The 17,714-nt window shown below is 36.3% G+C and overlaps 1 protein-coding gene across 6 annotated transcripts in view; it reads left to right on the forward strand.

Annotated features, from left to right (window-relative positions):
* SIPA1L2 (signal induced proliferation associated 1 like 2) overlaps positions 1-17,714 on the forward strand; it is a 254,937-nt gene that overhangs the window by 150,682 nt on the left and 86,541 nt on the right. For 5 of the 6 annotated variants that reach the window (XM_064413831.1, XM_064413834.1, XM_064413830.1 and 2 more), the window contains one exon: positions 4,496-4,568. The exons of the other annotated variant lie outside the window; for it this stretch is intronic. The gene's annotated coding sequence lies outside the window, so the exon portion shown is untranslated. The remainder of the gene's footprint in view (positions 1-4,495; positions 4,569-17,714) is intronic. 6 annotated transcript variants of the gene reach the window in all.

The following is a 17,714-nucleotide window of genomic DNA, read 5'->3' on the forward strand; positions in this document are numbered from 1 at the left end:
TTCTCCCGGAAATTAAGAATTCAAATAGATTTCTTGTATGAAACACCTGCATAGTAGGAAGCGAAACAGAACTTTTTAGCTCTCACTGTTTTATGGCAAGATTTTTGTTTCCTTTCCTTCCTGTAAACAACAGGAGTCACTTAGAGAGTGGGAAGTAAGCTATTTACAGGATATTTTCTGTATGAAAGGAAGGAAAAGGCCTTTACAGATATCAGTCTATTGTGCTGGGAATATGGAAAGTTATATGGAGTTAAATTGAGTTTAGTACTTGGAGAGGAAATACAGGGCAAAATACATGCAATCACTTCAGTCTTGCCCCTTTAAAGTGCTAGATGCCCCTATTAGTTGCTGAAATCAAAGCAGGAGGTAGAAGATGGAATGCTGTGGTTTGATCCCGAATCCTTTGTGTAACCTGTGATCATTGTCAGAACTAGATCAGAGAGAGACTACACTAAGAGCTTCTGAAGTATGGCTTTTATTTATAAACAAACAGTTTTGATACTTGTACTTTTAGATAGATGTTCAAGTTACTTTTGCACATCTGTCTCTTTGAAATATGGTTGTCTTTGCTGGACAAGTGTCATAATTGGATTTTTTATGGAAGTAGTGGTTTCCAATGTACTTGTAGAGTGTATATATTTTCAAAGTTCTGCTTCACATACAAAATATATTCACTAAATTCTGGTTTGAACCTGGCAATTTTATAAAAGATTGCCTGGCCTACGTTATAAAATTAATTTCTGTGAATAGCTATTTGATTTTCATTTACCTTCTGTAGCACCAGCAAGAGTCTTTATCACCAGTAAGAATTGTGGATGAGGTATTTAACTCTAAACTCTGCCGAAGTATTATGGAATAATATAGCTTTCTTGAAACCTTGGGTGTATGAGATGATAGGACCGAAAATAGCTTTGCCAACAAAATTGAGCAGGTAGAGAAAAATCTTGTCATTGTGTCACTTTTATCTGCAGTTCTTGTACTTAAGTCATACTTGAAAATGGAAGTTTTATTTTACCAGTTTTTGTAATTTCTTTTGCTCCATATATTAAGTTCAAGATTCTTAGTAGTTGAATATCATGAAAAGGTAGTGGTAAGTATGGGAAAGAAGAGAGTAAAGAATCGTGTTTGCTTAATAGATACTGAACTTCATTTTTTCAAAAGGGGTACTTAAACACAAAAAGCTTTAGTAGCAGTATTAGCTGTTAAAGAAATAATGTATTTTTTCTTGTGTGATGGGTCCAGTTCCTCACACAGAAATCCTAATGTCTGGGTATTTCAGCCTAGGTTCAGCATTATGTGCATCTGTGTTTGTGAAGGGCAGCTGAGAGAGGTGTATCTTCTGGCATGTCTTGGTGAATGTGCCCTGTCTTTGTCCCAGCAAAAGAAAAAGAATCCTTTGCTGCCTGTATTTGGATTTCTGTTCTTCTGGGCCAGAATTGTCAGTCTGCTTGTTTGCTTTCTCTGTGTAGTTTTCTAATTCTTTGTTCAAGGCAGGGGCTTGAACAAACAAAACCTCTTATTACCAAAAGGGCTACTGCAGTCATGAATGAGACTTGTCTGGGTGTAGAAGAAAGTGTAAAGTTTCTTCTTGAAAGTTTGGAGTGCTGAAGACACCAATGTTGGTATATCCCACAATGGAGAGCAAGTGACTTGACAAGGCATTAGCTAGCCTTTGTGGTCCTTCATGGAATTTATTTTTTTCCTTGGATATGCCATCAAAAAACAGCTCCTACAATGTAAATCGAGTGTGTCCAGGGTACACTGGACTTGCTGGGTAGATTGACTGTGGCAGGTTGATATTCTGGACTTGCTGTGGAGCTTATCTCAGCACTGACCATCTGTACAATGTTTTGGAGCACTAAGAAGCTGCTTGGAACTAGGCTTTCCTGATGAGGATCCTGCCTCTTTGCCCATTCTTTCTGCAAACAATTCCTCTAAATAGACAAAATTTTTTGGTAGAGAAATAAACTTTTCCCAGGGAAAATTATAGAGCTTGTACTGATATTATTCTGTTTTTCTGCTTTTCCTTCAACAACAAATTAGGAATAGAAAATATTAAAAGATTGTGACATAATACTATATATTTGTGCAGAAAAAAATACTTTTTTGTAGTTGAAAATGAGGTACAGTATATGGCACACCACAGTTATGAATGTCTGACTTTTTGCCAAACAGGGCTGCTAACAAGGATTGACTTTCCTATGCAGGAATTATTTCTACCTGCATTTCAGGTATCTTTCAATGGGAACTCTTTGTCTTCTCTTTGGTCAACTTGACTTCCTTGGTGACAATTGTTGTAGAAACAAGGTACTGGTTTTCAATTCCAGTGGACATTCAGATAAAGATTAAGAAACCAACAAATGAAATCCATTATTGCGTCCTGGAGAGTAAAGCAACCCAGATATAACTCCATGAGCAGTAAAATATGAGATGTCCAGGACAAACAGATCTGTGGTAATCACCTTAAGCACAACAGTTTTATGATATCCAATACTACAAATAAGTTTTGAAGTACATGAAAGAAAATAGGTATCATTATTTCCGATTTGTAATTTGTTACTTTTTGTGAGTTTAAAGAAATATAAATTACTTGAAATTTTGAGGTTTTTTTTCATTTATAGAACTTTGTGACTGTAAGGGCAAGATGGTATAAAGAAAACTTTTGAATACTGGCAAAATAATAAGTTATTTTTGGAATATATAACATTATTTTTCTTCTCAATTCTTAAATTATTTTCCTGATTCAGTATTCTGTATAAGAACTTTGGATTAAAGAAAAAAATTAGTATGTGGACAAGGCCTAGTGTTTTCCCATTTGACTCTCTCACAAAAGAGCAACATAATCCTCTAAATCCTACTTTACTCTGAGGATCAATTGATTCCACTTTCTCCTTCCATAAACAGACAATTTAAAAATTGTCTTTGAAGTTGCTTTTCCAGTGATTTGAATATATGATTACTTTTTTTTGGTGAAAAAGACAATGCTAATAATTATAATAGTCTCATAACCTTATTTAAAGAAAACTGGTAACAGTTTCTGTTGGAAAATGGACCAGATTCAGTAGCCATTCTAAAAAAAATTGTTTTTCATTTTTGCAGTTTCTTTCTTCTCATGTTTTTACTTTTGACTTTCAATATTTACTATTGCTTTAGTTTCAGATTTTACTAGACTGAGGTTTATCAGAAAAGTTTGTCTTCATCAAATGTAATTTTTAGGTTAGGAATGAGAAATTTCTGTTTAATATCTCGGGAGTTTTTAATTCTGTCTTCTATTCGTTACCTGATGATGCTGGTCAACACTACTACTGATAGAGTTTAAGGCTTTTTTTTAGCTTTCCTAAGAGAATTGCACTGGCCAAGGGTTTGCTCAAGTTTTAGGTTATAACTATACCAGGAGTTGGGGTTTTTTTTGGTAGTGTGAACATATTGGTGAAAGTAGACTTAAGTGGTTTCCTAGTTTTGAGTAGAATGAGGATAACAGCAAACTGTCCTAAAATTCCATTTATATAGGCTTTTTGTTTGTTTATGTTACCAGTGTCTATAATACCTAGATATGCAGCTGACGTAGGATTTTGAGGCTTTGTGTTCTTTTCCATTGTATGCACTATTCTGCAAAATACCTATTAGAATTATTTTTGTCCCTATGGTGGTGATTTAGTACAGGAAATAACATCTGTTCCTGCTCTGTGTGTGTGTTCTTTTTCCTTTCTTTCAGTATGAATATAACATTGTGTATTTTCAAGCCACATTTCACTGTCTGAGATCATGGTAAAACGAACGCCTTTTGAAACTTTGTTAGCTCTGATATAAAATAGCCAAATTCCCTTGCTGGTAGTTTTGTGATTTATCTTTCTCTAACGTTGATCAGACAGACCTAGCTAAAATATTTTTATTTTACATATGCTCTAATTTACCTTTGTTCAGAAGCAAGTATAAAATTTTCAAACATAAATTTTGCATTGTTAGATAATTTCTTGGCTGTAAGTTGTCCCACAGAATCTCAGAACATGTTTCTAAACCTTTTGGATCAACTCCCTACTCTTTTCTCTCAAAACATTTTATGGAACTTCATGACTTTTTTTTCATCCTTGTAATTTAAAATATTATTAGGCTACTTTTTACAATACAGTTCTAGGAATAGCTGTGGATCCTTTATCGTAACCTTTGAAGCAGAGCCATAATGAAACAGTCTGTTAGTTCAGCACCTACTGGCTCATGACCCTTTGCCCTAGCAACGGGTTTTTTCCAGTTATTGCCAGGAACTTGCACAGATATCACCTTTAAATTCTTTGTTGCAACACATACATATGAAACTATGCTGATTTTTAAAGCCAGCAAGTTGCTCTTGATATTTTACTTGCATGTAGAAATGAGTAGATTTTCATTTTATGCTAGTGGGTTTTTTTTGTTGTTTTTATTTTTTTTACTTAACCCATAATATCATAAGGGGACATGTTCACCCAAAAGCAATAAATCTTTCTCATTTGACTTGCAGGTATCTGCATTTTGTTGATATCAGAAAAAAAGTGACTGAAGTTGGCATCCTTTGTGAACCCTTCTAGCCAAAGGTGAGCACAATTTCTAGGTGATGGCAAATATGTTTTTACTATGTTTGTAGTACTTTTAAATAAAAAGGCAGCTGTGCTGCTTTCTTGATGTTTGACATCTCACAGATGGTATTTCCTTGAGATACCTAAAGCACCCTAAAAAATCCTAAGATAATAATTTATGTGGCTGGATATGCAAGTGAATAAAGAATCACAGAATTCTTTGAGTTGGAAGGGACCTTTAAGATCATCTCATTCCAACCTCCCTGTCATGGGGAGGACGCTTTCCACTAGCTCCATTCAACTTGGTCTTTCACAGCTTCTCAGGATGACCCGTTTCAGTGTTTCACCACCCTCACAGTAAATAATTTCTTCTTAATATCCAATCTAAACCCACCCTCTTTCAGTTTGAAGCCATTCCCCTGTGTCTTATCACTGCATGCCCTTGTATAAAGTCCCTCTCTGGCGCTCTTGTAACCCCCTTTGCCTACTGGAAGGCTGCTGTAAGCTGTCCCCTGTCTGCTGTCCCTTGTATTCAGGCTGAACAAAACCTGTCTCCGGAGAAAGTTCAGCCTTTTTTTGAAATCAGTAACTTGGCAGATTGCCTCATTAATATTGAAGGGTAGGGTTCAATCAATACCATACAGCTGTTACTATGCAGAAGGATTATTGTGTTCTGCAATGCATCAGAGAAGCCAAATTCCTATCTCTACAAACTCATTGATCTAGCTCAACTGGATTGGTTTTAGTTCTAGGGTATGGCTCAGACTTAGAAATACTTCATGTTGGCTGAACACAATCTATTATCTGAAGGCATTCAGTGTAGTAGGTTTCTGTTTCTATCATATTTCTGACACTAGTAAAGCTTTTAAATTTCATTTCCAACTACATATTGTTTCAGGGAGGAAATAAATTCTGAAACAAGAATTTTAAACAGTTTTATCTTAAATTCATTATACGCTCAGAGGTTTGTATGAAGTAAGATAATTTTTTTTTTGTCAACCTATTCAAAGAATCATAGATTTAGGAGAGTCTGAATAATTGATCCTCCTTTCTATGTTTGCCACATGCTTTGATGCAGGAGAAAAGATTGAACTTTGTGTTCAGCCACCTGAGCCCCTCAGCCCTCCATGTGCTTCAGCAGTTAAACTAGGTGGATGCTCAATATCTGTGTTGTTGTTTATCAGATTTTAAGTGGCTCCCTTTGCTCACATCAAGTTAATAGTTTTTTTTCCTCTTCTCATCTGAGACTCCATTTTTTCAATAAATGGTCAGTTCTGTAATACAAAATGATATCACAAGACTCCTGTGTTACTGAGCCTGATGAAACTCTACTTTATTAATGGCAGAATAGAACATATCTCTGAACATTTTGCCTACTACTTTTCATATAAACAATGCATTTTACTTTGGAAATAGACTGAGAGGACAATATTGTAACATATTTTGCACTGTGTATTGTCATGAATATCTTCATTTGAATAATGCTAATGTAGTAAAAGAGAATTTGACACTAGTATTTCTAGTCTAAGAATTGTGTGCTAACCACTTCTAGCATTGCATTTGCTTTATCTTTTGGCACAGTTGACCAATGTATAGTAGATGTTTAAAGAAATCTGGAAGAAGCCGAAAAATTTAATTTGTATATTTTTGCCCTCTTTTTGTGGTTTAAAGTAGTAGTAGTAGGTCTAATATACTAATCTGAAAAAAAGAATGATGGTTACAGATGTCTAATAGCGTGCATTGCTTTTCTTTCATAATTTGAAAAGTATTTAACACAAGGAATATTGCTGTTTAAGCTGGGAGAAGAAACTTGTGGTTTTCTGACTCCTGAACTAAATACACATTGATTTTTTAAAAAATTTTGGTTGGTTTGTTTGTTTTGGGTTTTGCTCCATATAATCCTGACAAAACCTTCATGCCAAAATAATTCTTTTGATGTAGTTTGCAATTATGGTAGCAGTGGTACTGATTAGCAGGTTTGATAATCCGGACTTTGAAATATGTAATTTTGTAGACCGTAAAAATTTATTTGTTCTTTCTTATCATGAGCACAGGCATAAGAAGATAGATGGGAAATTATTTAGTTGTAGAAAACTGATAGTGGTTTTATATCCCAGGTTAAATAGTTAATAATTTATTAACAAATGGTAACACTAAAAAGTAAAACATGTTTGATGTTTCTCTTTAAGAGGCATTCTAAAATTGGTTACACAAAACTAAATGTTTGAAAAGTGTTCACAATTTCAGTTATTTTAAAAGGAATCTGAATTACTTACATGAGGTTGTTCAGCTGTTGCAACTGCACAGCTGCCTACATTACACTGTAGATGTACTTTTAAGACAGAGGAACAGATAATAAAATTGAAGGGTGTACATCAATGTAGAATATACATGTCAGATTCAAGTGATAAACTTATCACATTTGCCTAGGTCATCATCAGCTTCATGAGTGATGTTTTCATTGGGAAGATGTGTCCAAATATATGACATAGATATAGAATCAGTAAACCTAAATGCAGCATTTAGTCTTAGTTTTGCATCCAGTACCATGTTTACTTTTCACAATAATAAATAAATGTAAAACTAAACCCATTCCTTTTTGCCTCCAGTTACTGACAGACTGAACTCTACTAGCTACTGAGGCACTATTTCTGTAATAATTTTGATAGTTATTTCATAGGGACATGTGTACATGGGACAACCAATTCAATCCTATAGTTTGATAGTTTTGAAGTATTTTTGTGATCTGGAAATGAACTGGCATCTTATGTATTTATATGAGTCAATGAAAACATCATCTATTGACAGTTTGTGTATGTTGGTAGTTGTGATATGGGCATAGATAGAACAATGTAGTTTGGGCATTAACGTACCATATATTTAGAAACTAATGCAAACAAAAATGTGTAGCAGTAAATTTGACCGGATAATATATGTATGGCATGATATAATTCACAGAAAACATGGCGTGCATTTGGTGCAAAGAAAATTGTTTTCAGAAGATAAACTATATTAGACAAATCAGAGAATTGCTGAAATGTAGAGACATCACTTGAGATCACATAGTTAACCATCCCTGCTTACAGGTCAAGGCCAGCAGGATTTTAAATATCTTCAAGTGTGGAAACTCCACAACCTGTCTGAGCAACCTGTACTGTTGTCTGACTCTCACAGTCAAAGGGCATTTTCCTATGTTTAGGTGGAATTTCATGGTTTCCTGTCTTATTTCCCTTTATCCTGGCATTGAACACCCATGAGAGTCTGGCTTCCTTTCATGCCTTCAGTTAGGCATTGGGGAGATGCTTTCTGAGCTTTGTCTTCTTCAGGATGAGCAGCCCCAGCCCCCTCAGCCATTCCTCATGTGAAAGATGCTTCAATCCCTCAAACATTTTAGTGGCACTTCTTTGGATTTGTCCCTACAGTTCCCTGTCATTCTTGTACTGGGGGAATACAGAACACACTGCTCCAGATGTGATGAGGGACTGATGATGGAATTTTAGCTCTAACCAGTAAGTGAAAAATAACTAACTAGGAATGCTGATAGGCACGTGCCATTTTTGTCAACAGAAATGTAATATATTCAGTAATTCTGTGTGGTGTTGGATGTCTCAAACACACGTTTTCAATCTCCAAATTGTTATCCTTTATTTCTTTCATAAGAAGAATAGGTATAAATAAAATATCAAGCTGATTTATCTTACAAGGTATGTGCTCTTCAGTTTTGGAATGGCTCATAGTCTGCCACCTGAGTGGAAAGGTTGTAGGGTAAATGAAGCAACGTTTTGCTTAAAAGTTTTGGATCACATACTACAAGATACTAGTACATCTGTGGGTTGTTTGTTTGTGTTGGTAAAATAATACCAATCTGCAGAGTTGGTCTTCCCAGTCTGGTTCCCTTCTGACTGCCACAAATCTGGCAGGACTGAATTCAAGGAAAGGGCTGTTTTGGTTTCTAAAGTCAGTGAGCCAAAAAAATATTTATGCTATGTTATGTCTCTCTGCCCTGTGCTACACAAAGTCTGTGGTTCTGGAAAGATTTGTTAGTTTGTTTGGATCTTTTGATTTAGTTTACTGGAGCTTGGAAAAAAGTAGGACTCTCACATCTTCAAATGCTATATCACACTAAATGACAAAGAGATAACTAATAAAAAGCATTAGTGAGGTCCTTCAAAATAGACGTCAAGGTAAAATAACATGCATGCTAATAAAATGGAAGAGCTTACTAACGTGCATTTTGAGTTCGCTGTTTTGGAGAGGGAATAAGAGGAAAAGAGGGAAAATTGGCAGGTTGGGTAGGAGAGTTAGCATCAAGAACTGAAGAGTGATGAGTCTTAGAAGGGAAAGAGACGGCTAAATTTAAAAAAATTGGGAGAAGCTAGTGTTAAACTTTCTTCCCCTAGCCCTCAGCAAAAGTAGTATTCATTTTTCCTTTGAGGAAGAGGTTGATGTGCCACTAGTGCTAACTAAACAGATGTAAAAAACCCCAAAAAATGCCTCAATAAACAAATAAAAAGAATTGAAAGGATGTTGTTGGGAGGGAGGGGAGGGATGCAAACCACCCCGACTCCTTAATGAATGTAATGTAATTTATTTAAGTAAAATGCTTTGTGTATTATTGTTTTATACAAAGTGAAAGATTAACAGTAAATTATCTTAATTGAAATCCTTTGTTTCTGGCTCATGCAGAAAAAGGCTTCTAATAAAATATTTGAAATAATTAAGAATTAATGCAAATACTTTTGAAGATAAACCGCAGAATGGGTCAAAAACATGAGCTTGTTTTTGGTTACTACTAGAACTGTGAAGGATGAGTGAGAAAGTTGAAAAAAGAGTTATGTGTATGTGAAGGAGACACTTCTCAGAAAATTGGAGAAACAGAACATGGAACAACATGATAAAAATTCAGGCATTTGAAAATGCTCTCAAGTAGAGCCAAAACCATTCCATTTTTGGAATTAAAGTTGATGAAGTATGTGAAGGGCAACGAAAGACCTGTTGCAAGTGCATAAGGAGTAGAAGGATGCTAGGGAAAATGTGAGCTCATTGGTACTGGAGTAGGGGATCTGGTGACAGCAGACACAGAAAAGGCTGAACTGTTCAACACAGTTTCCACTTCAGTCTTCCCTGGTAAGACCAGCCTTCCAAAACCTCAGAAAGCGTAGAGAAAGAAGGACTTACCCTCAGTGGAGGGTGATTAAATTAAGGGATGTTTAAACAAACTGAGCATAAAGAAGTCCATGGGACTTGGTAGAATGCACCTATGGATACTGATGGAGCTGACTGATGTCAGTGTGAGAGCACTCTTGATTTCTTCAAAAGGTCATGCAATTTGGAGAGGACTGGAGAAAAGTCTATGTCCAAGGAGAGTCTGGGAAGTACAGATAAATAAGCCTTGCTTGTCCCTGTGAAGGTGGTAGAGCTAGTGGTCCTGGAAGGTATTTCCAGATGCATGAAGGATGAGAATAGGACTGGGAGTAGTGAGCATGGATTGAAGCATGGAAAATCCTACTTAACCCACCTGATACCCTTTTATGATGAAATGACTGGTTTGGTGGACAAGGGGAGATGCCCTTGATAGATGAGCAGTGAAGTAGACTGAAAGCTGGCTGGACTGTCAGATTTAGAGGGTTGTGATCAGCAGCACTAGCTCCAGTGGGAGGTCAGTGTACCCTAGGGACTGATACTGGGTTCAACACTGTGTAATGTCTTTGTTCAGTGACCCTGTTGCTGGGACTGGGCACACCCTCAGCAAGTTTCCTGATGATACAAAACCAGGAGGAGTGTTTGATATCCCAGGTTGTTGGGTTGCCATCCAGAGGGACCTCAACAAGACAGAATGGGCAGAGAAGAGCATTCCTAATTCAAAAAAGGTCAATGCCAATTCCTGCAGCTGGGGAGAAATGACTCCAACAGCCAGCACGTACTGGAGGTCAGCCACCTGCAAACAGCTCTGCAGAAAAGGACCTGGAGGTCTGGGAGGACAAAGAGCAGAGCATGAGCCAGAAAAAGTGTCCTTGTGGCAGCACTGGTGAGGCCACACCTGGAATACTGTGTGCAGTTCTGGGATTCCTGGTACAAGAAAGATAAGGACATATTGGAGAGCACCCAGTGCAGGCCACAGAGAAGGTTAAAGGACTGGAGCGTTTTTCATACAGTGAGATGCTGAGTGAGCTGGAACTGTTTGGATTAGAGAGGCTCAGGGGGATCTCATCAGTGTATAAATTCTTGGAGGAGAGTGAAAAGAGGGTGAAGCCAGGCTCTTTGCAGTGGCCCCCAGTGACAGAATGAGTGTAACTTGAAATACATGAAATTCCATCTGAACATAAGAAAAGACTTCTACTATGAGGGTGGTTGGGCTCTGGAACTGTTTTACAGGAGAGATTGTGTCTCCATCCTTGAAGATATTTAAAACCTGACTGGATGTGGCCATGAACAGCTAATCTATCTGGCCCAGTCTGAGCAGGGGGTTGGGGTAGAAAATTTCCAATGGTCCCTCCCTACCTTTAAGACTGTGTGATTCTGGGAACACGGGTGAAGGGAAGAAGGTGATGTATACTTTGCAAGGAGAAAAAATGCTAGAACACGTTGATAAATTCCATTAATTAAAAGATGAAGTCAAGGTCACCTGCAGCTCTTTCTTAATCAAGTTGTAGGGAAAATGCTCAGGTCGTTCATTCCTTGGTTAGTGAGATTAGGTAGCAGGGCAATAGACATCAGAATATTTTTCAGTCTCAGTTAATTAAGAGGGGAGAAGATTTAATGAGGTTTTAGAAGCGTTTTTCAGGGTCAAAATTGATTGTCTAAGAAATCTATGAGAGCTTTGAATTTTGTGAAACTGACTGTGCTGTAATATTTTTTACCCTGTCTATGCAAGGTCTAAGTTTTCAGTAAAGTTTAGTCTTAAAATATTGATAATATGATACAGATGACCTCTTGTTATATTTGATCTTCTCTTGAGTAGCCTGTCACATCCACTTCTATTTAAAAAAATGCAGACAGCTTAAAATAATCTCTTGCAGGCTGACCTGGTCTGGTTATTAACCAGCACACTCTGAGCCCTGTCTGTTTGCAAAGCTGAGGGGGGAGGAGAGGGCAAGAGGCGAGGAAGCATCTAGTTTCAAAAATAGAAACCCCACAAGTACTCTTAATTATCTTTTATGGTCCTCTAAAAAGCTATTCGTTTGCTGTGAATATCATTCAAATACGTCATAGTTCTTAGCTGTTAGGCTTTTTTTTTAAAATTTTTTTTTCTTTTGTTTTGCCATCTCATTTCTGTGATTTAGCCTAGTAACCTGATTTGCTGCCTTGTCAAATTCTTCCCTGTGAATGGAGTGTGTACTTTGTCTTGCAAGGCAGCCTGTGGGGAGAGGGAAGGAGGAATACAAACTTTTCCCATGTCCTCCACTTCATCTAGTGTCTGCTTGTATACAATTTCTTTGTTTTCTCTTACTGCAAATAGGAGAAAGTGAAATGGATGGAAAGAAACCATACTTTAAAAATAAATTAAAAAATAAAAATATTATTCCTGAAATTTCTTAAGGTTTTTTGGTCATACTTAAAACTCAGTGACATTAACTGCTTTGGACAGCTTCAGGAAGGGCAGGGCTACATGCCATCAAATGCTGAAGATCAAAGTCTGCTGCAGCAAAATTTTCTCAAAAATATAAACTAAATTTATAAACACTTTTTGAAGTGGTTATTTCTGAGGAGGATGGGAACACATACTTCCATTTCATGTACTGTTTGTTAAGCATATATTTTAACTTAGAAGAAAAGAGAAGTTGAGACATTTCTGTATGTTGCATCCTTCCTGTTATTATTTGTCTCTTGGAAATTATAGAAAAGCGATCTTTGTTATTGTTAATGATGATAACAGTTAATTATGTTTGGGTGAATGACAGATTAGACAGACTATTTCTACTTTGCTTTTCTTTATATTTCAGTTGTCTCCAAATCACCATTCATGGATAGTTACTTAACTTCTCTTACTTAGGGATTGATGTTATTGCTGTATTACATTTAGAAACCAGACACAAAGAATGTGACTTTGATTTTTGGCTCTATTTTCATCTGTCCTTAAAGTAGGAATTTTATTTTAGTTTTTTTAAGAGGAGAATGTTAGAAATTTCTTCCTGCTTGTTTTTGGAATTTAGAATACACCTGTAAATAGATTTCTTTGGGGTTTTTTTTGCCTGTTTTGTTCTCTTTGGCAAGCTTTCTTTTTAGAGCTTTGAAGGTTGGAGTGGGCTGCAGTTTAATTCAAAACTATTTTCTGAGGACAGATGAACTGAGGGCATAGTCCAGCCCTTTTGCTTTACATATGCAAATTATTAAATAACATTTGGCAGTCTGTGGCTTTGTCTGAGCAGGAGGAAGAGTGTGGATTATATGGCAGCTGAATGTGTTTCAGCTCACTCTGTCTCCAGGGCAGCCAGAATTTACATTACCTACTTTTAGATGTAGTAAGGTAAACTTAGGTTCTCCCCTACTTTGCATTTCATATAGTTTGACTTAGAAACACTGTTCCTAAACTAGAAATAAGAAATTTAAATACTTTGTTTTTCTCAAATGGGTTAGTGTTTGTAACCATGATAGATTTCAAGTTGATGTAATATGGTATTAATGGATAAAATAGGAAGGAAATTTGCTCTATCACAGGATTATTACGACTAGAAGGAGTTGTTGTTGACTCTTTCTGTAGCTGGAGAGTTAAAATGAAGGGTATTTTTAAAGTGATTTTTTTGTGTGTGTTAGCAGAGTGTCTCTTTAAAGAAGTAATTGTGAAAATATAAAAATTGACAAACTGTATACTGAATTTATGTTGTAGTTGACAAGTGTATTTAATTAGGATTACTTTTGCCTTGAACCTCCATGTTTGTATTTCTGTTGCCCTTGTATTTTTTGTTATTAAGTTCATACAGGAAACTAAAATAGAGTTCGCTATTGTTTTAGGTGCGTGTGTACTATGAGGTTGTGTGCATAGCTTCTAGAACTGTGTACTAAGGCAATTATTTCATTGTTGGAAGCTTTGGGTTTCCTGGTCTCTCATCTCTTTTCTTTGTGAATATCAAGGTGAAGTGGATGATGTAGTATTAATGCTTTACTCCTCTGGTTGATTTGAAATTATTTTGGGATTTTTCTTCTTTTCTATCTTTTACTGTAGTGCTGAGTGAAAAAATCTTAACTAGACTTGGTTGGGTTATTTATTTATTTATTTGTTCAGCTTTCTTTTGCAAGCAGAAACCACTTTCTCATACTAACCCCTCAGTGCTGACCATAAGATCAATGGATAGGTGATGAGGGGGACAAAAGGCTTTCCCCACCTTCTTCCAGCTCTCTGCCTCAAATGTTAACATACCGATTAGGTTTTCTAACAGATTTAGATTTTTAAATTACTCTTACTGACTTCTGAGTGTTGGCTTGGACTAGAATATACTTCCTGTCTCTTTTCAACCCTTGATAGCCATGCTGATTTGCATGCAGACTGCAACCCCCATTTCTTAGACTCAGTTGTTACCACCTTGTCCTTTTGACATGGTGTATTTCCTTGAAGTGTTCAGGCCAGAAACTTCTCAGCTATGTTGGGTATACTGCTCAGTGAAGATTCTACTAAAATCCTTTTTCACTCATCTTCTCTAGGTAGCAGAAGCAGAACTTAGCCCAGTGTCAACAGATGTTTCTCTATGTTTAAATTACAGAATATTGTCAAATTACCTTGTTTCATAGCACTGGAAAGACAGACGCTCTGGAAAAAGGCCTTAGTGGTATCCCATACCCTCTGTGAAGGCTAACTGTATGATAGATTGGGGGAAAGTTATTGGGTTTTTTTAAGCACTTCTAGTTTGCATCACCCTATTAAAAATGTCTTTACAAAAGCAGAACAGAAAAGTCTGCATGTGTTCTGTGGATGAGTCTTTGTAGTATATCATTCATACTTGCTTTATTCTGTAACGTGGTACTTTCTTTATTCAATTGTTATGAAATCTGCTTATTAATTGAATCAGAAGACATCTGGTTTTGATACTGATTCATGTTTAAAGAAAATCTTTTGGTTGACCACATATGTGGTCTGTCAAGTAGTATTCATTCCTCCTCTGGAAGCAAACATTTCCAGTAAAGTGCCTCCTACATGTCCATTGCCCAGACTCAGGATCTGCTTCTGCTGTCTTGTCTATAGTTTTTAGATGCTGATTATAGCTAGAGCTGTGAAGATTTTTTTAGTTTTTCTATTATGTGAACAATTTAGTTTCTAAGTGTTTCTGTATTTGGTGAGGGTGGAGGAGGCAAACTTTCCTCTAGATGCCTTCCCACTTCATAGTAGCCAGTTGCTTGGTAGTTTCAGTATTTCACTGGCACACTGATGGCTGAGGTTCCATTTTGTAAATCCACTAAGACTTAATTTCCTTTCTGGTGTTACATAGAAATTTGAGAGCTTATTTCTTACTGGGATCTAAATGATATTGCAACGAAACAGGAACGCATAGCTTAAAATATTGCTTAGAAGGCAAGCTGTATTCTGAACAGACTGTACTCATTTTCTAATTAATAAAATAGCCTTTTTTATAAAACCAAAAATCAAACAGCCCTCCCCCCTAAAAAGAAAACCAACCAACCCACAAACAAAAAGACCCAACACAAACCCCAACCCTAACAAGACCAAAACAAATCAAAATCAAATTTATATCCTTCTCTGAGTATTTCAGGGTAGGAGGATGTTTGCTGTGTTATACTGTATAGCACTATTAGATAATTAATTCTGTATTTGTAGTTTGGTTCTACGGTTTCCACAAAGCTGCTTTTCTCCAGTGGACTCAGAATTTTTATGTTAATGTGTGCTCCTTCCGAAGTTACTTCACACTGTCACTGGGGTTCTGTAGAGTTCAGTGGAAATAATGCTTGTCTTGTTTAGCTTAAGCACAATTTGCTACTATAGTAGTTTCACCCAACTTTTTTTTATGTGCAGAGCAGTTTGCATTATGCATTGAATCCTGTCTCATTCAAAAGTAGAGTCATTGTGTGTGTAGGAACAATTAATTGTATATCAGTAAATTGAATTCAATTTTTGTTTGTTTAATAATGTGCTTTTTTTCTAACTCAGTTACAAATGTTGCTGATACCTGCTTGAAAAACTGTGTTTATTAAAATTTATTTAAAAATAAGAGATTTGGCAAATACTCCTTAGACTTATAACTTGTTTGAAAACCAAATGAAAAAAGAGCTCTTACATTAAGGCTCTTTCTCCAGCCTTTGTTGGGGAAAATGTAATGACAAAGGATGAGGAAAAAGCTGAAGTACTAAATGCTTTCTTTGCCTCAGTCTTTAATAGCAAGACCAGCTGTTCTTTGGGTGCCCTGAAGAACAGAGTGAATCTTGAAGACATAAATGGGGAACAGAATGAAGCTCCAGTAATCCAAGGGAAAATGGTTACACAGTTTTGCTGGAAGATGTGGTGAAATAATCTGGCATTTTCATTTTAGCTTCCAGATGAGTTCTGGAATTCATGGAACACTTTGATCAAGAGCAGGAATTTGTTATCCTGGACACAAGTGTTTTTGGGTTTTTTCCCTCATACTTGTTCCGTTTGTTTATTTCATGGCTTTGATATGTGTCTTTGAAGTTTTTAAGTAGCAACCTGTGTTTAAACTCAAATATTAATTTAACACTTTGAAGCAGCTTTAAGGAATTTATGAAGGTTTTTAAGGATTGAAGGATTTTTTTAAAGCAAAGGCTATATATTTATTGTTCCTCTAAAAACAATAGCTGAAAAATGAAAAATATTACTAAAAATAATTCTAGTTTTAAAAAGTATTATATAGGACCACAAAGGCTACTATGTATTCTGTTTCCTTTTTATGGTTTTGTCTTAGTTTATCTATACTAAAAATACATTCTTTTTGATCTTTAGAACCTTATTTGTTTACTTATTTTTTGTAATTGACAGTGTTGATGACAGAGTATTCTCTGAAGGGCTTTGTTCGTTGGAATCTTCTTTAGGCCATTGTTTGAACAAGATAATTTGCTGACTGTAAGAACATATTGAAGTACATATTTGTTTTCCCTTGGTTTTGACAGGAGGTGGAGGAATGGATTATCACCTAAGAGTAACACATGGTATTAACTGTTGAGTGTAGGTACAGACCCTTCTTATTCAGAGGAAAAGAAGCATTTAAATTGTCATACAGCATAGTGAACATTTAAAAAGAAATCCCATAGCTTTCCTAGTCTCCTAGGAAGATAAAGGAAGTTGAGGTAACTGATACAAGTACTCTTGTACACTGTCTCAACTGACTGACTTGGATACAGAAAGATGTGTCTTGGGAGAAAAGAAAGGATTTACGAAACTTTAGAAGGATACTAAGGAGAAGAACAAATACTGAAATAAAGGAAGTGACTGTAGAGGAGTAATAGTGACATCAGAGAGGACAAAACATTCAGAGAGGGAATAAATAATAAAATGGCAGAATTAAATATAACCCAAAGTGAGTATTTCTAGATAAGGCTACAGCAAAGACATGCTTTTAGATTCAGATGAACTTAAATGCTGTGTTGGAAAGCTGGACTTTAGTCAGACTAGTAAACTGTGGAAAGGACAAGGAAAAGGATATTTATAAAAGAGGAAGAAATGGGCTTGGATTAAGACAATGATATAGGATGTTTCTTTTCCTTTCATGATGGTTTAGGAGTCTGGACTTGCCAGGACCAAGCAGATCACTCTTGATAAGAGACTATTTTGAACTAGGGTTTGGATTCGGGATGGTTTTAGCAGTCAGTGAGCAGAAACCAATTGTTTTTGGATGGAAAACAGAAAGAAGATGGAGTGGAGCTTTTGACTGGTGATTAGCAAAGCTGCTGGATTTTGCGATCTCTGTAAGTGCCTACAAATTAAATAAATGGTTGATGAAAAACATTACCCTCCCAACTTTGCCTAGCATCATGGTTTACCCATTGGCCTGTTTTCCTTCTGCCTAGCTGTGCCTGAGTAAGGGTTATCTGTGAGCATTCCCATTCCAGACGAAAGGGTGTCATGAGCCTAACACATATTCACTTGTCCAGTTTGTGCTCCTTGAGTGGAGTATGATAGAAATATGGGTTGAGATGGAAAATGTTGCATGAATTGGGTATGATTTGGTGAATACATGGTGCCAGGTGTATGGAAATAGAGAC

The sequence above is a fragment of the Passer domesticus genome, chromosome 3, assembly GCF_036417665.1.
Source record: "Passer domesticus isolate bPasDom1 chromosome 3, bPasDom1.hap1, whole genome shotgun sequence".
Taxonomy (NCBI): domain Eukaryota; kingdom Metazoa; phylum Chordata; class Aves; order Passeriformes; family Passeridae; genus Passer; species Passer domesticus.